Raw genomic sequence first — 18680 nt, 5'->3', positions numbered from 1 at the left:
GGCACGTTGCCATTTACTTTACCTTGATACACTTGTTTCGTTAGTCGTTCATTTGGCATTCTCTCAACATGTCCGAACCATCTTAACCGATTTCTTTCCATGGGTAATTTTTCCGAAAATAGGGGAGTAATAGGGTAATAAATTATTTTCAATGAAATTAATGCAGGTAGCTTAAATTCCCAAGATTTCAAGACGAAATATATTGCATTTCAACAAAATAGTTTAATTTTCAACCAAAAGAGATTTTTAACGAAAAGAGATTATCTACCACAAAAGAGATGAATTTTCAACAAATAATTTCATTTTTAACTAAAAAACATCAATTATCAACCTAAAACAGAATATGTAAATTTTCAGTTGAAAAATTTGTTTTTAACTAAAATAAATTAACTTCAATCATAATAGTTGATTTCTCATCCAAAACAGATATGTTCATTTTTAAGCAAAAAAATGCATTTTTAATACAGGAAAGATGCATTTTTAATGAAAAATATGTCAGTTGATATTTTAGTGAAAAAGGGATTTTCATTTTTTTTTAAATAATAATTCACTTGGAAAAGAAGATTTTTTAACAAAAAATTTGCATCGAATTTTTGATCGAAATAATTCTCATCGGGATTCTCACTGTAATTCTCATCGATATTCTCATCCAAATTGACATCAATATAATTCAGTTCGAAGTTCTCATTTAAATAACCTTCATCGACATGCTCATCGAAATTCTTATGAAAATAATTTTGTTCGATATTCTTACTGAATTTATTCACTTTGAAATTCTTATCGAAATAAATCTCATCGATATTCTTATTGAAATTCTCAACTAAAAAGTATAATAGTTGACATTAAAAAAAATTAAAGAGGGAAACCAAAAGCGACGAATTTTTATCAAAATACTTTAATTTTTAACCAAAAAAGAATTTCTACTAAATTAGAATGTTTAAGAAGAACGTTGATTTTAAACTCCGAAAATATACATTTTCAACAAAAAAGTTAATTTTACAAACAAGAAATTTTCTAACCAAAAAAGATGACTTCTTAATAAAATAGTATAATCTTTCACAAAATAATTAAATTTTAAACTGAGTAAATTTTCAACAAAATAATTGAATTTTCTGCAAAAAAGTTTATTTTCAACGAGAAAAAATGAATTTTCATTCCAAAAGGATGAATTTTCAATAACAATTAGTTTTATATTAAAAAGAATATTTTTTCCTAACAAATGGTTGAGTTTCGAACCAAATTGTGTAACGTTCAAGCCAAAATGCCATAAAATATTTGGAGTTTCTTTTCGGGTCCTATTCATTCAGTTCATATGAAGCAAAACAAAATATATATATATATAAATTGTAAAAACTGAAGTGTTCATCAAAATGGGTTAAAACAGAGAAACTCTGTAAAAAAGTGGGAAAGTTGATTATAGCAAAAAAAAATTCTTTACCTCAACAAAACTTTTGCTGACTGAAACCAAAATTCTATTGAATTAAAAAAATGTTTTTTTTTTAATAGAAAACAAAATTTTCTGGAAGTTTTTGTACTAATAAAACATTTTTTTTATTGAATTAAATCTATTTCCTTTTGTTAAGGTTTTTATACATATTCAAATTACCCGCGCTTTTTCATGATCTCATGTTGACCAATCACAATGTGATTGATCACACAAATAATAGTGCTTTTTTAAAAAGCCCATCAAACTCATTTTTTAATAATACTTTCAAGATGTTTTTTGAAAAATCAGTTTAAGATAAGGATGGCAGAAGAAGAATGTGTGACAATTTCATTCTTACACCATCTTATAGAAGAATACTAATTTCCGCCTTTAGAAACAAAAAAAAGTTGAATTCTTTTATTAAAGTAAAATTTATAATTTTAGAACATAACCAAAAAGTATTCTTGATATAAAATTAATGAAAAAATGCTCTTTTTAAGTTAATTAGTTTTAATTTGATTGCCCAACTGGATTGCCTGATTGGGCAACCTGACTAGGACTCAGTTTGGCCCCAATCGACTTTTCCACACACGTTTTTTAGAAAATCTTTTTTTTTATTATTTTCTTCAAATTTTGATAACATGAGAAAAGTATACTTTATTTTTTTTCCCAAAAATGTACTTTTTGAATTTTTTTCATCGACCATGAAAAATATTGCAAAAGAACAAGAAAATATTTTTTTTTACAACTTTCTAATGAAAAAGAAGGAAAGAAAAATGAGATTTTTTTCATTTTTCTTTCCTTCTTTTTTTTTATATTTTTTTTCAAAAGGAAAAACGAATTTCTTTCTGATTGTGATGGAAACATTTTATGGTGGTTGTCCAAATTTGGTCGTTAGATTATTAGTTTTATTTTCAGGAATTTTTCACATTCACTTGATTATTGGCCGTTAAAAAGGATTTTAAATTTGATTTTAATCTCATTTGAATTTCTTAAATTTTAATTTTCGAATTATTTCGGAAACACTTTTGAAATTATTAAAATATGGGGGAAATCATTGATGTCTTTGTGAAATTTTTTAATTTATCCGAAATCATTGTAATCTCTGCGAAATATTTTAAATCTTTGAGAAATATTTGAAATCTTTGGAAATCATTGATTTCTGAAAACTGGAAATGTTTGAAATATTTTTGTAACATTTGTGAAATTATTATGAAATTTTTGTAAAATCTTTCAAATATATCTAAAATTTTTGAACAATTTTTTTAAGCTTTTGAAAATCATTCGTATCTTTCTAAAATCTTAAAGAAATATTTGAAATAGTTTTGAAATATTTGGTAATATTTGTAAAATTATTGAATTCTTTAGGAAATCTTTGATATCCACTTTTGTTTGTTAACGCCTGAGTGACAACCGCAGATCCCGCGCATCTCGCGCAGCTTCCGTTACACCCACCTGAGGCGCGGCGTCAATTTTCGGAAGGGCTTTAGAAGAAAGGGCTATTGAAGGGTTTCACTGTATTTGAAACCTTTTCTATCTTTGGTAAACCATTAAAATCTTTCTGAAATCCTTGGAAACACTTGCGAAAATATTTCAAAACCTGTGGAATCTTTGAGCAATCATCATCTTATTATTTTTCAATCATATTAATATTAATTTTTCATTACTGAATGATAATTCACATTATTAAATTTATGTCAAAACGAGTTTATAAACACATTTAACCATAGAAATGGTGTATTTTACAATAAAAAATGAATTATATACATCATTTTTTATTTTAACATTTTCTTATATTTATTAGTATTACTTAATTTTATATTTACTTATTAATCGCATGTTTTTCGAATTTCTCTCTCGCATTTAAAAGCAGAAGGAAATTTAAATGTCAAAAAATTCTTATAAACGCCACCAAACGTCTGTGGGTACAATATGGTGGTCCAAAAATGCATTTCCCATAAGAAAAAAAGACGTTTTTATAAATCTTTTTCAGAATCCTCAGTATTATTTCAATCGAATTGAAACTCAACATTTCTTTTCACAATTAGCCATAGAATACGAATGAAGTATCCCTCTCAAATATTAACACCGTAAGTCTATTTTATAGGGTCCCAAAAAACCCCATAAGTGAAAAGATGGGTTTGGCGAGTTTTTTGGCGCTAATTATGACATTTTTTGCGGTTTTTTAAATTGAAGACTGTTTCTGACACATAAGGGACCATTTGATACTGATGATTAGATGTTCAAACTAATTGTTTAAAAAATGTATTATTGTTTTTGGCAATTTTCTCATAGAATGGAACTAGAAAGACGCGGTTTTTTCAAAAAATCCCACTTGTTTTCCAATTTTCAATTAGAGGAAAGAAATAGTTCATAAATGTTAACAGGAGTAATTGTTTAAAAACTTTATTATTATTTTAATTAATATTCTCTTAGAAAAATGCTACAAAATTGCAGTTTTTAAAAAAATTCACTTTCAGTCAAATTTTTAATTAAAATAAGTTAAGTAATTAGTTATAGTCAAGAAAACTAATTGTTTAAACAATTTATTATTGTTTTTAGAAATTTTCTCATAGAATGAAGTAAGAAACACGCGGTTTTACAAAAATGTCCACTTTTTGTCCAATTTTCAATTAGAAGGAAGTGATAGTTCATTAATGTTAACAAGAGTGATTGTTTCAACAATTTATTTTTATTGTTAATAATATTCTCTTAGAAAAATTCTACAAAATAGCAGTTTAAAAAAACACTTTTAGACAAATTTTCAATTAAGATAAGTTAGATAATTAATTAGAGTCAAGAAAATCAATTGTTTACACAATTTATTCTTATTCTTAATATTATTATATTTAAATGCTGCTAGAAAGATGCGGGTTTTTCTGAAATTTCTGGCGTTTTGTCCAATTTTCAATAGGATTGAAGTAATAATGAATTCAAGTTAACAAAAATAATTGTTTAAACAATTAATATCATTTTTAATAATATTCTCTTTGCTTAATTAGTGATTATTGCGGTTTTTTTTCTGAAATTTTCAACTGTTTGTCTATTTTTCATTAGGCTTGACTTAATAATTAATTAGATTCATGAAAAATAATTGTTCAAAAACAAATTATTATTGTTTATGACTATCGTCATTTACACCAATTTTTGATAGTTGCAGTTTTTTCGGAAATCCTTACCTTTCTGTCCTTTTTCACTTAGTGACATAATAATTAATGAAAGTTAATAAACAGTCGTTCAAACAATTTAATATTGTTTATAAATATCTTTTCTTGGACAAATGCTAGAAAGTTGTGATTTTTTATAGAATCTTTAACTTTGCTTCTGAAGCTTAGTTAATAACAATTAATAAATAAACATTAGAAAAAATTACATTTTTAATCATTCAAAACAAAGCCTCTTGTGTAAGATAGTTTGTTTTCTTTAAATTAATTTTTTTAAGCATTGGGAAAAGAGCAAAAATAATTCACTTAAAACAACAATGGTATTTGAAAGATCATTTAAGTGGTGGTTGAATTATTATTTTTACATAAATAAAAAGGCAAAGCAAAGTTAAACATTTTAGAAAAAACCGCAAATTTCTAACACTTGTCTAAGAAAAGACAGTTGAAAATAATATTAAAATGTTTATACAACTTTTTTCTTAACTTTAATTAATTATTATGTGACTAAGTAAACAATGGCAGACATTTGACAAGAAACCAGAAATTTCAGAAAAAAGGCATCTTTTTAGCCTTATTCAAATATAATATTAATAATAATAATAATAGATTGCTTAAACAATTAATTTATTGACTCTCATTAATTACATAACTCATCTTAATTGAAAATTGAACTTGAAGTGATTTTTTTTAAACTGTAATTTTGTTGCATTTACCTAAGAGAGTATTATTAAAAATAATAATTAATTGTTTAAACAGTCACTCTTGTTAACATTAATAAACTATACCATTTCCTCTAATTGATAATTGGACAAGTGAAATTTTTTTAAAAAAACTCCGTTTTTCTAACTCCATTCTTTGATAAAATTGCTAAAAACAATAATAAGTTGTTTAAACAATTTATGAGAAAATCTAATTATCAGTATCAAATAGTCTTTCATGCGCCAGAAGCATTTTGAAATAAGAAAACCACCAAAAAAGTCATAATTAGTGCCAAAAACTCGCAAACTTATTTTTTCACTTATGGGGTTTTTTTGGGACCTGATAGATCAGACTTATGGTGTTGATATTTAAAAAGTAATATTTTATTCTTATTCTATGGCTGATTGTGAAGAGAAATGTTAAGTTTCAACTCGATTGAAATAATATTGAGGATTCTGAATAAGATTGAGAAAAACGTCTTTTTTTCTTATGGGAAATACGTGTAAAACTCCATGGGGCTTGCGGCACCTCTAAATATCTTTTTTTTCAAAAAAGAACAATTCTTTTATTTTTGTGTGGATTCGGGCAAATTTCTAAGGTGTCCCCATTAAAATTCTAAACAAAATTTTTGGGACCACCCTGTTGTAAGTACCACATCGAGTTGAACTTTTCGGATACTAAATAAGAAGCTCTAAGAAAGGTGGGTTTGGTGCTAAATTTGAATAATGATAAAAAAAGCAACAAAAAAATAGTAACAAACAATTTTTTTTCATCTTTACACAAATTTAGGACCAGACCCACCTTTCTTAGTGCTTTTTATTTAGTATCCCAAATTTTCAACTCGATGTGGTAATTCGAGTTAAAATAAGTCAGGAAATAAAAAAATTGTAGGTAAGGTAGGAATTTGATCACGTGACCCACTCGTCACATGGCCTTAAATCTAGTGATTTTTTCGGCAAAATGAGTTTGAGGGGAAATGAAATTTCGGACAAGTAAATACATACTGAAGATCTCTTCTCAACTCTACCTAGAGCTCGAGGATCTCCAGAGGATCTCTAATTGATATAAAAAACTATTTTTTCAATTTTTGTTTGACTTAAGGGCATGTGACACTTAGAAAATTGTCGATTTTACTAGGTTTAGGTTCCCCCGGCTTTTTTTCTAGAATAATAAATATTTTGTCTTAAAAATTTGAGAAATGATAGCGAAAATGCTAACGGACGTCCCCATACACTGTTTTTGGGGGTTAATTAAAAAAAGGTTTAATTTAGCAAAATGTGATCAATTTGCATAGCGCTTAGGAAATAGTATCGATTTTTTCAGTATTAGATTCCCCCGGCTTTTTTCCTAGGATAAGAAATATTTTGCCTTCAAAATCTCGGAAATGATATAGAACATGCTAACAGACGTCCCCACACACTTTTTTGTGTTTTTTTATCAAAAATGTTTTGATATTGCTAACAACGTGTGTGTATATTTCGAGGTTATGTGTGTTACAATTCACCCGAGCGCTACTTCCAAACTACACAATATTTTTGGCCGAAAACTTTGGACTTACAAATGAACATAGTAACTAATCTTCCGGAACTAACCTTGTTTGCAGGCAATCAAAAAAGTTTATTTCATAAATAATTTCCAGATTATCGAAAAGACAGAGATGAAAAACGACGTAACCTCAAAATAATGCATATGCATAAAAGTTTTATTTAGCACAATAATTTTTTTTTGTTATTATGCCTCAAAAAAGAGTCCGGGGACGTCCGTTATGATATTTTATAGTATCTCCGATTTCAGTTTTTAAAAAATTTTCATTTTTGTGGAAAAAAAGCCGGGGAAACTGTAAGTATCACATGCTCTCAACCGTTTTCTTCTAAAAGAGTAGCGCATAACCGTTTATGAAATCCTATTTTTATAAGCCGCAAAGAAACGCTATAACCTCAACATCTACAATCTACATGCGCAAACCCACATACTTATGTTTCTTAGAAAATTATGTATACGACTTCCGTCGTGCTCCTATCTGAAATGGGAATTCCACTCTACCTTTGGACCTTCGCAGAGGTCTTGAGGTTCAGTTGGACTACAGAAAGACTAATTACTACATTATGTTCTGACATGAGTTAAAAAGTTGCAGCCGCAAAAACATTTTTCAAGGTCGCAATTCACAATGAACGTATTCTTTCCCACGCATTATTCTCTCGTCACTTTAAAAGTAAATGTCACATTTTATGGACAATAAACCATGAAAAATACTCCGAGGAAAGAAGTTTTTTTTAAATTACAATATTCATCGTTTACTTCGCATAAACGGTTAAAATTTGAATAAGCGAAGATAACGTCAGAAAAAGAATGTGTATTAATTATCTGAGGATGATTTTTGAAATTTTAGACGACCAGTTGTAAGAATTTTTAAGATTATTTAGTTACTTAATATATCAAGAATATAATCAGGATGTCTACCCTATCTGGAAAACCTAGGATTGTCAGGGAATTTTTATATAGCTGGTAGTAATGCATTCGATTCAAGAGTCTCGACTCGAGATCTCGATTGTTTTAAAGATTCTCAATCACCATGATGTTTTTTTTCTTGAACCATGTTCAGGTGTACTCGAAACGTCATGGAGATCGAGAATCTGAAATAAAAAGTTTCGAGATTTTCGTCCCGATATCTTGAATTTGTGTTAATATTCTCAATCTCAATGATGTTTCTTTTTAAACATGTTCAGGTGTACTCAAAATTTCATTGAGATCAAAAAGCGCAAATAAAAAGTTTCGAGATTCTCGTCTCGATATCTCGAATTTGTGTTAATATTCTCAGTTACCATGATGTTTTTTTTTCTTGAAACATGTTCAGGTGTACTCAGAACGTCATGGAGATCGAGAATCTGAAATAAAAAGTTTAGAGATTCTCGTCTCGATATCTTGAATTTGTGTTAATATTCTCAATCTCAATGATGTTTTTTTTTAAACATGTTCAGGTGTACTCAAAACGTCATGGAGATCGAGAATCTGAAATAAAAAGTTTCGAGATTCTCGTCCCGATATCTTGAATTTGTGTTAATATTCTCAATCTCCATGATGTTTCTTTTTCTTGAAACATGTTCAGGTGTTCTCAAAACTTCATGGAAATCGATAATCTGAAATAAAAAGTTTCGAGATTCTCGTCCCGATATCTCAAATTTGTTTAAATATTCTGAATGTACATGATGTTTTGAATTCATCTAAAGAAATTTCAAGAAAATTTCGACTTTTCTCGAAATTGTCTCGAACGCATAACTAATACCTGGAAAATATGGAATTGAACTCAGAACTCAACGTCCATGATATATTTCTTTTCTTAAAACATGTGAAGGTGTACTCAAAACTTCATGAAGATCGTGAATCTCAAATAAAAAGTTTCAAGATTTTCGATTCGATATCTCGAATTTAATCAACAGTCTTAACGTCCATGACATATTTCTTTTCTTAAAACATGTTCAGGTGTACTCAAAACTTTATGGAGATCGAGAATCTCAAATAAAATGTCCCGAGATTCTCTAATCGAGATCTCGACTTAATTTTAAGATTCTCAATCTCCATTACGTGTTTAGTTCATCTAAACATATTTCAATAAAATCTCAAATTATCTCGGAATCGTCTCGAATGCATAACTAATAACCCGAAAATCTGGAGTTTCCAGAACTCAAAACTTCGTGGAGATCGAGAATCTCAAATTAAAACTTTCGAGATTCTTGGATCGAGATCTCGATGTTTTAATATTCTCAACCTCCGTGATGCTTTTAGTTCATCTGCACCTGTTTCAAGAAAATCTCGTAATTTCTCGAAATGATCTCGAATGTATCACTATAACCTGGCAGAACTTCGAAATGTCAAGGATATTTTATATTCATGGTAGTGAGGCATTCCAGATAATTTTTGAGAAAATTCGAGATTTTTTTAAACATATTCAGGTTTCTCAAAACTTCATGGAGATCGAAAATCTTAAATAAACAGTTTCGAGATACACTCCTCGAGATCCCGAATTTTTTTAAGATTTTCAATCTTCATGATGTGTTTAGTTCATCTGAACCTGTTCCAAGAAAGTCTCGTAATTTTTCAAATTTTTCTAGAATGCGTCACTAATACCTGGAAGAAGCTGGGAATGTCAGGATTTTTTATATATCTGTTAGTAATGCACTCGAGACGATTACGAGAAAAGTCGAGATTTTCTTGTAACATGTTCAGGGGAACTCAAAACTTCGTGGAGAACGAGAATCTCAAAAAGAGTTTCGGGATTCCCGAATTGAGATCACGAATTTTTTAAGATTCTCAATCTCCATGCTGCTTTTTGTTGGAACATGTTCAGGTGAACTCAAAACTTCATGGAGATCGAGATTTACAAATGAAAAGTTTTGAGATTCTCGACTCGAGATCTTGAATTTTTATTAAGGTTCTCAATCTCCATGATGTTTTGAGTTCATCTGAATTTTTTTCAACAAAATCTTGAATTTTCTCGAAATCGTCTCGAATGCATAACTAATACCTCGAAAACCTTGAATTCTCAAGGAATTTTTATATGCCTGGTAGTGGTGCATTCTATACGATTCTGAGAAAATTGGAGTTTTATTTAAATCTGCCCATGCGAACACAAAGCTTCGCGGAGATTGAGAATTTCAAATTCTCAATTCAGTGTTCAACTGATAAACACATTTCAAGAAAATCTCGAATTTTCTCGAAATCTTCTCGAATGCATCACTAACACCTGGAAGAATCTGGGAATCTCAGGGTTGAAAATTGATTGGTTTCATTTGAAAATTTATGTATTTTGTTAAAAACTCGTTCTTTATAGTTGAATTTATTTGTTTTTGATTAAATTTTTTTATTTTCTTTGGTTTTGATTAATTTTTTAACGGTCTTTAAGATACATCATTTTAATTTAAAATTTGTTGTTTTTTCACAGAAAATTAATTTTTCACTGAAAATTTAACTATACCAGTTGCAACTTTAAATATTTTATTAAAAATTTGTTTGTTTTTTTGTTCTTGTTGAAAACTAATTTTTTACTGAAAAATTAACGAATTCATTATTAGTTGAAAATTCAACTATTAACTATTAAACTGCTTTGTTAAATATTCCTTTGCATCTATTGCAGATTTACCTACTTACAAAAATTGTTTTATTGCAACTAATTGTTTTAACCGAAAAGGTGAGTGGTGTATTATTGATTAAAAATTAATCTTTTTTGTTAAAATCAATCATTTTCAGTTGAAAATTGAACCATTTCGCACAAAATGCCCTTTTTCTAAAAACTCATAGTTTTGGGATACAAATTCAACTGTTTTGTATCAATTTCGTCTTTTTAGTTTAAAGATTCAACTTTTTTATTGAAAAATTTTTTTGGGGGGTTGGAGGTTAACTTTTTAAACCTAGAATTTAACTAATTCATTATTGGTTTAAGATTGATGGTTTTTCGTTAAAAATTCCACAATCTGTATAAAAATGTATTTATTTAATTGCAAATTTGTGTTTTTCTTGTTTTTGAAACCTAACAGTTCAATTTTTTTTGTTGAAAATTGAAAATTTTTCGCACGGGATTTTTTGGATTAGCACAATTGAAGGTGATTTTAAAATATTTGAAAAGTTTTAAGGAATTGCTACGTGATTATTAAAAAAATACATACATTATTAAAAAAAACCAAAAGATTTTAAAAATTATAATATTCATAATTTACTTTGCATAATCACTTTAAATTTAAATAAGCAAAGATAATGTCAGGAAGTCTTAAATCAACTTTCGAAACAAATTCAGATCATTTTTTCCAAGTCATTGGAATACGATGAGTTTATAATGTTTATATGTTTAACCTAAATTAAAAAAAAAAAATGCTGCTTAACACGTTTTTATGTTTATTTAAGTGAAATAATATGGATTCAAGTGAATATAACGAAAATTAATTTTACTGAATTAAGACTTATTAAAAAAAAAATTAGTCAAATTAGACGGTAATATGTAAAATTGCAGAATAACGTGATGAAAAAATAGAATAGGTCTATAATTATTTTTCTGTGATAAATTTCCTAAAAAATGTTCTAAATTATAGGAAATTCATTATATAAAAAACGATGATAGGATAATAAACATTAGAAGAAATAATACAAAGCGTAAAGCTTAAAGCTTCTAAAATTATTATTTAAGTCAAAAATAACAATAATTGAAAAACTATATTTCTGGATAAAAATTTGGTTTGAAAATATGCATGGTATTTTTTTTTAAATTACAAAAAGGGTTCTCAAGAATCAAGTTTTTAATGGGAAGACTAAAAAATCCTGACGTTGTAAAATTCCCGAATTGGAGAATTTCGAAATAATGAAATTCCATAATAATAAAAATTTCGAAAATTTGATAATATTAGCGATTTTTTAAATTTCTGAATAATAAAATTCCAGACAGTTTATATAATCAAATTTTAAAAAATTCCCCACAGAAAATCGCCGAATTTAAAAATACCAAACTAGAATATTCCCGAATTTAAGTAATTAAATTTTGTTTATATATTATTTATTCACTAAAAATACAAAAAGAAAATATTTTAATTGAAAAAATAATATTTTTAAATTTTCTCAAATCATAGTATTTAAGGAAAATACATATGGGAAGACAAAAAAAATAAAGTTCCGGATAGAGAACTGCCGAATTATAAAATAACAATAACTGAAAATAACATAATTATTTTTAAATTATTAAAAAAATTTTTTGTGTGGCTCGATTCCCAATGGAGTGAAGAAGGAGTAGGATCTTTTTGTCTCCAACAAATAATTTTAATTTGAAAGCAATATATTTCTGGGATCTTTTTTTGCATTTATCGTTATTTAAAGTTCACATGCTAATTTAAGAAACTTAAACATTCAAAATAATTTTGTTTCATAAAAATATTTGACCGTTTTTTTAAAATAAGTTAAGTATATTAAAAAATTTAATTATTTAGATTCCGTTTATTTATTTCAGCTTTTTATAGTTTTTTATTTTATTTATTTATCTAGCTTCTGTTGGAAATTTTAATATTCGGACATTATTAAATTCAGTAATATTATAAACTATCAGGAATTATATTATTCGAGAATTTTTAAATTCGGTAATATTATAAACTGGACAGCAATTTTATTATTCGTGAGTTTTTATTTCGGGAATTTTTTTATTCTGGATTTTTCCATTTCGGGATTGCGATTCTGCAAAAATGAAAATTATAAGCGAAAATCTGTGAATTCTCTCGATTTCTTTTAAAGCTCTCAAAAATTTCATTCAAAAAGCTAAATATGTTCGGAAATATCTTTAAAATCATCAAAGTCCTTAAAAATCGTTTAAAATCCGTAGAAATCACTTGAAATATTTTTAATCTTTTGGAATTTCTTTGAAATATAAATATAAAATAGTTTTTTTGAATACAAAAAATTAGTTTTAAGAGAATATTTACAATGACTTCTAAACATTTCAAAAGATCTACTAAATTCTTCAAAAATGAATCGGGAAGGTTTTAGGTCATTTTTTTAATTTTGCGAAATTTAGATGAAAATTATGTGAAACTTGAATAATTTAAAAACCCAATTTTCTTAGAAATCCTAGAAAAATTTGAAATTTTTTTTTTATATAAAAATATTAGTTTCAAAAGAATATTAAAAAAAAAACTTTAAAAAATTCAACAGATCTGCAAAATTCTTGAAAAGGAATGCGGAGAATTTTAGGTCATTTTTTTAATTTTGCAAAATTAAAACAAAAATTATATAAAATTCGAATCGTTAAAAAATATATCTTGAAGTTTTGGAAAATTATTTGAAATAATGGTAAAATTTGAAGATTTAAAGAAATTTCAAACAAAATGTAAATTTTCGAAGATTTTGAAATAAATTTTGGAAGTTTTTAGAAGAATTTTAAAAGGTTTTAATATGAAAAAAAGTTCTAAGTTTCCTGGAAAAATTTTAAATGCTTTTTTTCTTTCGAAAAATTAATTTTAAGAGAAAATTGCAAAAGATTTTTTAACATTTCGAATTATTTCCTAAAATTTCGGACATTTCAAAAATTTACATGATTAAAAAATGTTAGAAAATATTCGAACGAGTTTAAGAGATTTTACATTTTTTTGAAAAGATTCAACAATAGCTTAAAACTTTAAATTATTTCATATAATATAAGACAAAATGTACATTTTTGAAGGGTTTCGAGTGTAGAAAAATCTAAAATAGTTTTTAGAATACAAAAATTTCGCGAAATTTAGAAGAAAATTTTGGAAAATTTGAAGATTTATAACAATTTTTAAAGAGATGTAGATTTTTGAAACGTTTTAAGAAAAGAAACAAATTTTCTTAAGATTCATAAGAAAATTTAAAATAATTTTTAAAACAAAATTTGGCACGGTTAAAAAAAATCTGTAAAATTCAAATCGTTAAAAAATATATTTAAAAGTTTTGAAAAAATTTGAGAAATAATTATAAAATTTGTAGATTTCATAAATTAAAAAAAGAGTAGGTTTTTAAAGATTACGAAATGAAGTTTCGAAATTTTTAAGAGAATTTCAAAAGGTTTCAATATAAACAAAAAAGTCCCAATATTCATGAGAAAATTTTTTAATGATCTTATATTTCAAAAGATTAATTTCTAGAGAATATTCATAAAGAGTTAAAAACCTTTTTAAAAAATAAAAAAAAGGTCGTGTAGATTTTAAGTCCATTTTTTTAATTACTACTAAAGATTTTGGGGTGACTAAAACCTTACTAAACGCTTAGGTTTTTTTAAAATCAAAATTTAAAATTTGTGTTTTGCATTACAATTTGTATTTTTTTAATCTAAAAATATACACATTATAATAAGGATGCTAGTATTTTAAAAATAAAAAACTATCTAAAAAACCTGTAAAAATTAAAAATAAATTCTACAATTCTGGTAAATTATTTTTGTAAACCTTCAGAATTTTAGATGATACAAAATTGTAAGAATAGTCGCCATTCAGAATTAAAATCCAATATTTGTTTTTCAATTAGCAAGACCTTTCTTCTCTGTTGTCCTCTGAATACATCAATTTTTGTAGTAGGCGCAATGGCGCATGCGCGTGACTTTTAATTAGCAACTGGAGATGGAAGGAAATCCCTGGTACGTCATCCGTAGACACTGTCGTTGCCAAGTAGTGTACTTCTCTGGCAGAACCGTTGACCGCTTTTAGTCGGCGAGTAATAAGGCGAAAACGTTTCTGACAGTTGATTAGCAGACTCGGATCTCTTCACACAGAATGTCACACTTAAAAAAAATACAGACAAACAACACCTTTTTCGCCTTTCCAACCATCTTTTCGCAAACAAATCTTCAAGAACTAATTCAGTTTCTGAAATTGATCATAAAAAATGAAAATTAGTCAAAGTGCGCCTTCAAGAAAGGGTTCCCCTCTCATGCATCCCCCTACTACCCCTCACTCCCCCCACCACTCGCCATAATTTATAATCCTTTCGCATACTTCCCCTTATCGTCCCTCACTTCCCCTACTTCCCCTCTCCCTCTCCCTTTCCCTTACACCCTCTCTACTAATTTTCCCTATTTCCATCCCACCATTTTCCCTTACTTTCCCGCCTGTCACGCCTTCCTATTTTGTTACATTCCCTATTTACTTCCGTTCCTCTCAATTTTCCTACTTTCCGTCCCTTATTTTCCCACAATCGTAATATTTTTTCTGCCCTTATTTCTCCTCACTTCTTCTTCACGGAGAAAAGTACGATGGATGGACGGAGGGACACCCAACCTAAACTATAAGGGCTTCTGTCCGGGGCTACGAAACCCTCAAAGTTAGTCAAAATAGGCACAATGTGCCTACAAAAAAGGATTTCGTTATGTCACGCTTCCTCTCTCCTCCCTTCTTAACTTATCTTCTCTCATCTTCTCTCCATCTCATCCTCTCTACTCTCATCGCATAACCTCTTATCTCCTTTCATCGCTTTCCCTCTCATCTTCTTCACTCTTCTCCCCTCCTCCCCCTCTTATATCTGAGCGCGGGCCTATTTAAAATAAATAAATCAGTTTCTTTCTCTTGTGACGTTTAATAGTACACTATTAAAAATTTCGATTGGAAACTTCCACTAAATGTATTGCAAGTTAATTTCCGAAAAGTAAGGACAAGCGAAAAATTAATAAGAAGGTTAAATCATTTCTCATTCATGTAATTCAAGGGATTCATGGAATTTAAGGAATGCACAGAAATAACGGAATTCAACGAATTTATATAATATCCTGAATTCAAGGATTATATGGAAGTAAAAGAATTCAGGGAATTTATCTAAAAATTCACGAAATTCAAGGAATTTAAGGAATTCAGGCAATGTACGAAATTTAAAGAATTTACGAGATTTAAATGATTGATTAAATTGAGGGAATTAACCGAATTGATGTGATTAACGGAATTCAAAGAATTTATGGAATTCACAGAATTCAAGAAATTCAAGGAATTCATGGAATTCAATGAATTCACGAGAGACTAAAAAAAATCACTGAATTCGCACATTTCATTTAATGCACGTAATTCACGGAAAGCAAGCAATTAATGGGATTCAAAGAATTCACGGAATTCACAAAATTCAAGGAATTCGTGGAATTTAAGGAATTCATGGATCTCATGGACTTTGACGAATTCCTTTAGTTCCTTGAATTCCATAAACTCCGTGAATTCCTTGATTTCTGTGAGTTTATTGGATTTCTGAAACTCCTTGAATTTCGTGAATTCTCTTGATTCCGTGAATTCCTTGAATTCATTGAATAACGTGAATTTCAGCAATTTCGTGTATTTCACGAATTCTGTAAATTCAAAAAATTCCGCGGATTTCATGAGTTCCGTGAATTTCTCGAATAACAAATTTGAAGAATTACGTGAATACCACAAATCCACTGAGTTCCGTGATTTCAGTAAATTCCTTGAATTTAATGAATTCCTTCAATCTCATGAATTCCTTAAATTCTATCAATTCCATGAATTCCGTAAATTCCACTAATTCCGCGAAAACCACGAATTCCATGAACTCCGTAAATTCCATGAATTCCTTAAATATCATGAATTCCGTAAATACCATGACTTACGTAAATACCATGAATTCCCTAAATTCTGCAGTTACAGCATTTCCGTTAATACCTTGAATTCTATAAATTCTGTGAATCCCAATAATTCTGTAAATTCCACAAATTCAGAAAATTCTGCGAATTCTATGAATTCCGTAAATTTCTGTAATTTCGTGAATTGCACGAATTCCCTGAATTTCGCCAAATCCAGCTAATTCCTGGAATTTTATGAATTTCTTAATTTCCATCAACTCCGGGAACTACACGAATTTTGTATATTCATTGAATGTCGTGAATATCGCAAATTCCTTGAATTCCATTAATTACGTGAATATCGTAAATTACACGAATTCCGTGAAATCCTTGACTTCCATGAATTCCGTGTATTCCTAGGCTTCCGTAAATTCCGCGAATTCCTTGAATTTCATAAATTCCGCAAATTTGATTAATCCCGTAAATTCCAAAAAATTCATGAACTCACTCAATTCCATTAATTTCGCGAATTTCGTGTATTTCATGAATGCCGTAAATTTTTTTAATTCCGTAAATTCCGGGAATTTCGTGGTCAAGTTTTTCAACTTTCCCGGTTAAATTATTTTAATTGGCGACGTTCATTCTAAACATCATTTAACTCAATAGAGCAGAACATTTCAAAATAAATTAAGTTTGAAACAAATAATTAAATTTTACAATAAAAATATAAATTTTTTACTAAAAATGGAACAGTTAAACTTTCAGTCGAAAAAAAAATTTTCGATAAAAAAAATTCATTTTCAACGAAATAGTTCAATTTTCTACCAAAGTGATGAATTTTGAAATAAAATTATGAATCTTAAACTGAAATAGTTAAATTTAACAGAAAAAATATTAATTTTCAACTCAAATGATGAATATTTAATTTTCTACAAAAAACACATTTTTAAACAAATAACATGATTTTTTAACGAAACAGTAGTGAAATTTTGAACTAAAAAAGTAATTATTTTCTACTAAAAATGTTAGTGACATTTTCGGTTAAAAAAATTAATTTTTAACCAAAAATAATATTTTTCAACTAGAATAATCAAAAACTAGAATAAAAAATTGCTTTTGAATAAAAAAGATAAATTGTCAACCAAAACTTCAACAATTATATTTTAAGTTAAAAAGTCAATGCTTTATTAGACAGATGAATATTTAACTAAAACTAGCGAATTTTAAATTTGTAAATTTATAACTAAAAAAAGATTAATTTGCAACAAACAATGCAATTTTTTAAAAATCGTTTTCTATTATTAACCACGCAATAATCATGTTCATACAAACAAACTAAGTTTATTGTTTACAGCTGTCACTAGAATTATGTTAAGAATTAATAAATTAGTTTTTGGTCTATGAACGTCGACTTGTAGTTGAATGGTAAATTGTAATTAAAAAAGATTTATTCAAATATTAATTATTAATTTTTAATTTAATTAATTTATAAATTTATGAATCATAAATTAATTATTTTATACATTATATTTATAACTTAGTTTTTAATTATTATTCATTAGTTATAAATTAAAATTTTATTAATTCAGAAAAATAATAAATTTCCGAATAAATAGTGAAATTGTTATCTAAAAAAATAAGTTTTGAACTAAAAATGAAACATGTGAATTTTTTATTTCAAAAAGTAAATTTTTAACCAAACATTAATCACATTTTCAACCAAATAGTTGAATGTTGTATAATAATGGAAATTTTTAACCAAATTATAAGATTACCTCCATTAATACGATTTTTTATAAAAAGTTTCAGAATTAACTGTTTCATAAATTATAATATTATTTATATTTCATGCTTCACTATTAATTACAGTTATTACATTTTTGTATAATTTGACATTATTTATAACTTCTCTAATTTATATAAAAAATAATTTTTCATTAATTATAATTAATATATTAATTACACATAATTTCAGTGACAGCTGTAAAAAATAAACTTATTTTGTTTGTATGAATATGATTATTTCCTTGTTAAAAAATTTGGTGGCCCTGAAAAGGGATTCATTTGAGTTCCTTCTTCTAGATTTTAGAGAAAGAAAACACTTCAAGAAATTTTTAGAATAGAAGTATTATTTCGAGGAACTATTTTTTCGAATTATAAAGAAATTTTTTGCAATGTTTGTTGCGAATTCATCGTTTTTTAAATTAAAAATTCAACAGTTAAAAATTCGATAGTTATAGTTAAAAAATCATCTGTTTGGGAATACATTGATTTTTTAACTTAAAATTTAATTATTTTAGTTTTGGTTGAAAATTTATCTTTTTTAGTATAAACTAATTGTTTTGTTTAAAAA

This window comes from Belonocnema kinseyi, chromosome 6, assembly GCF_010883055.1.
Source record: "Belonocnema kinseyi isolate 2016_QV_RU_SX_M_011 chromosome 6, B_treatae_v1, whole genome shotgun sequence".
Lineage (NCBI taxonomy): Eukaryota > Metazoa > Arthropoda > Insecta > Hymenoptera > Cynipidae > Belonocnema > Belonocnema kinseyi.
This window is presented reverse-complemented; position numbering follows the sequence as displayed.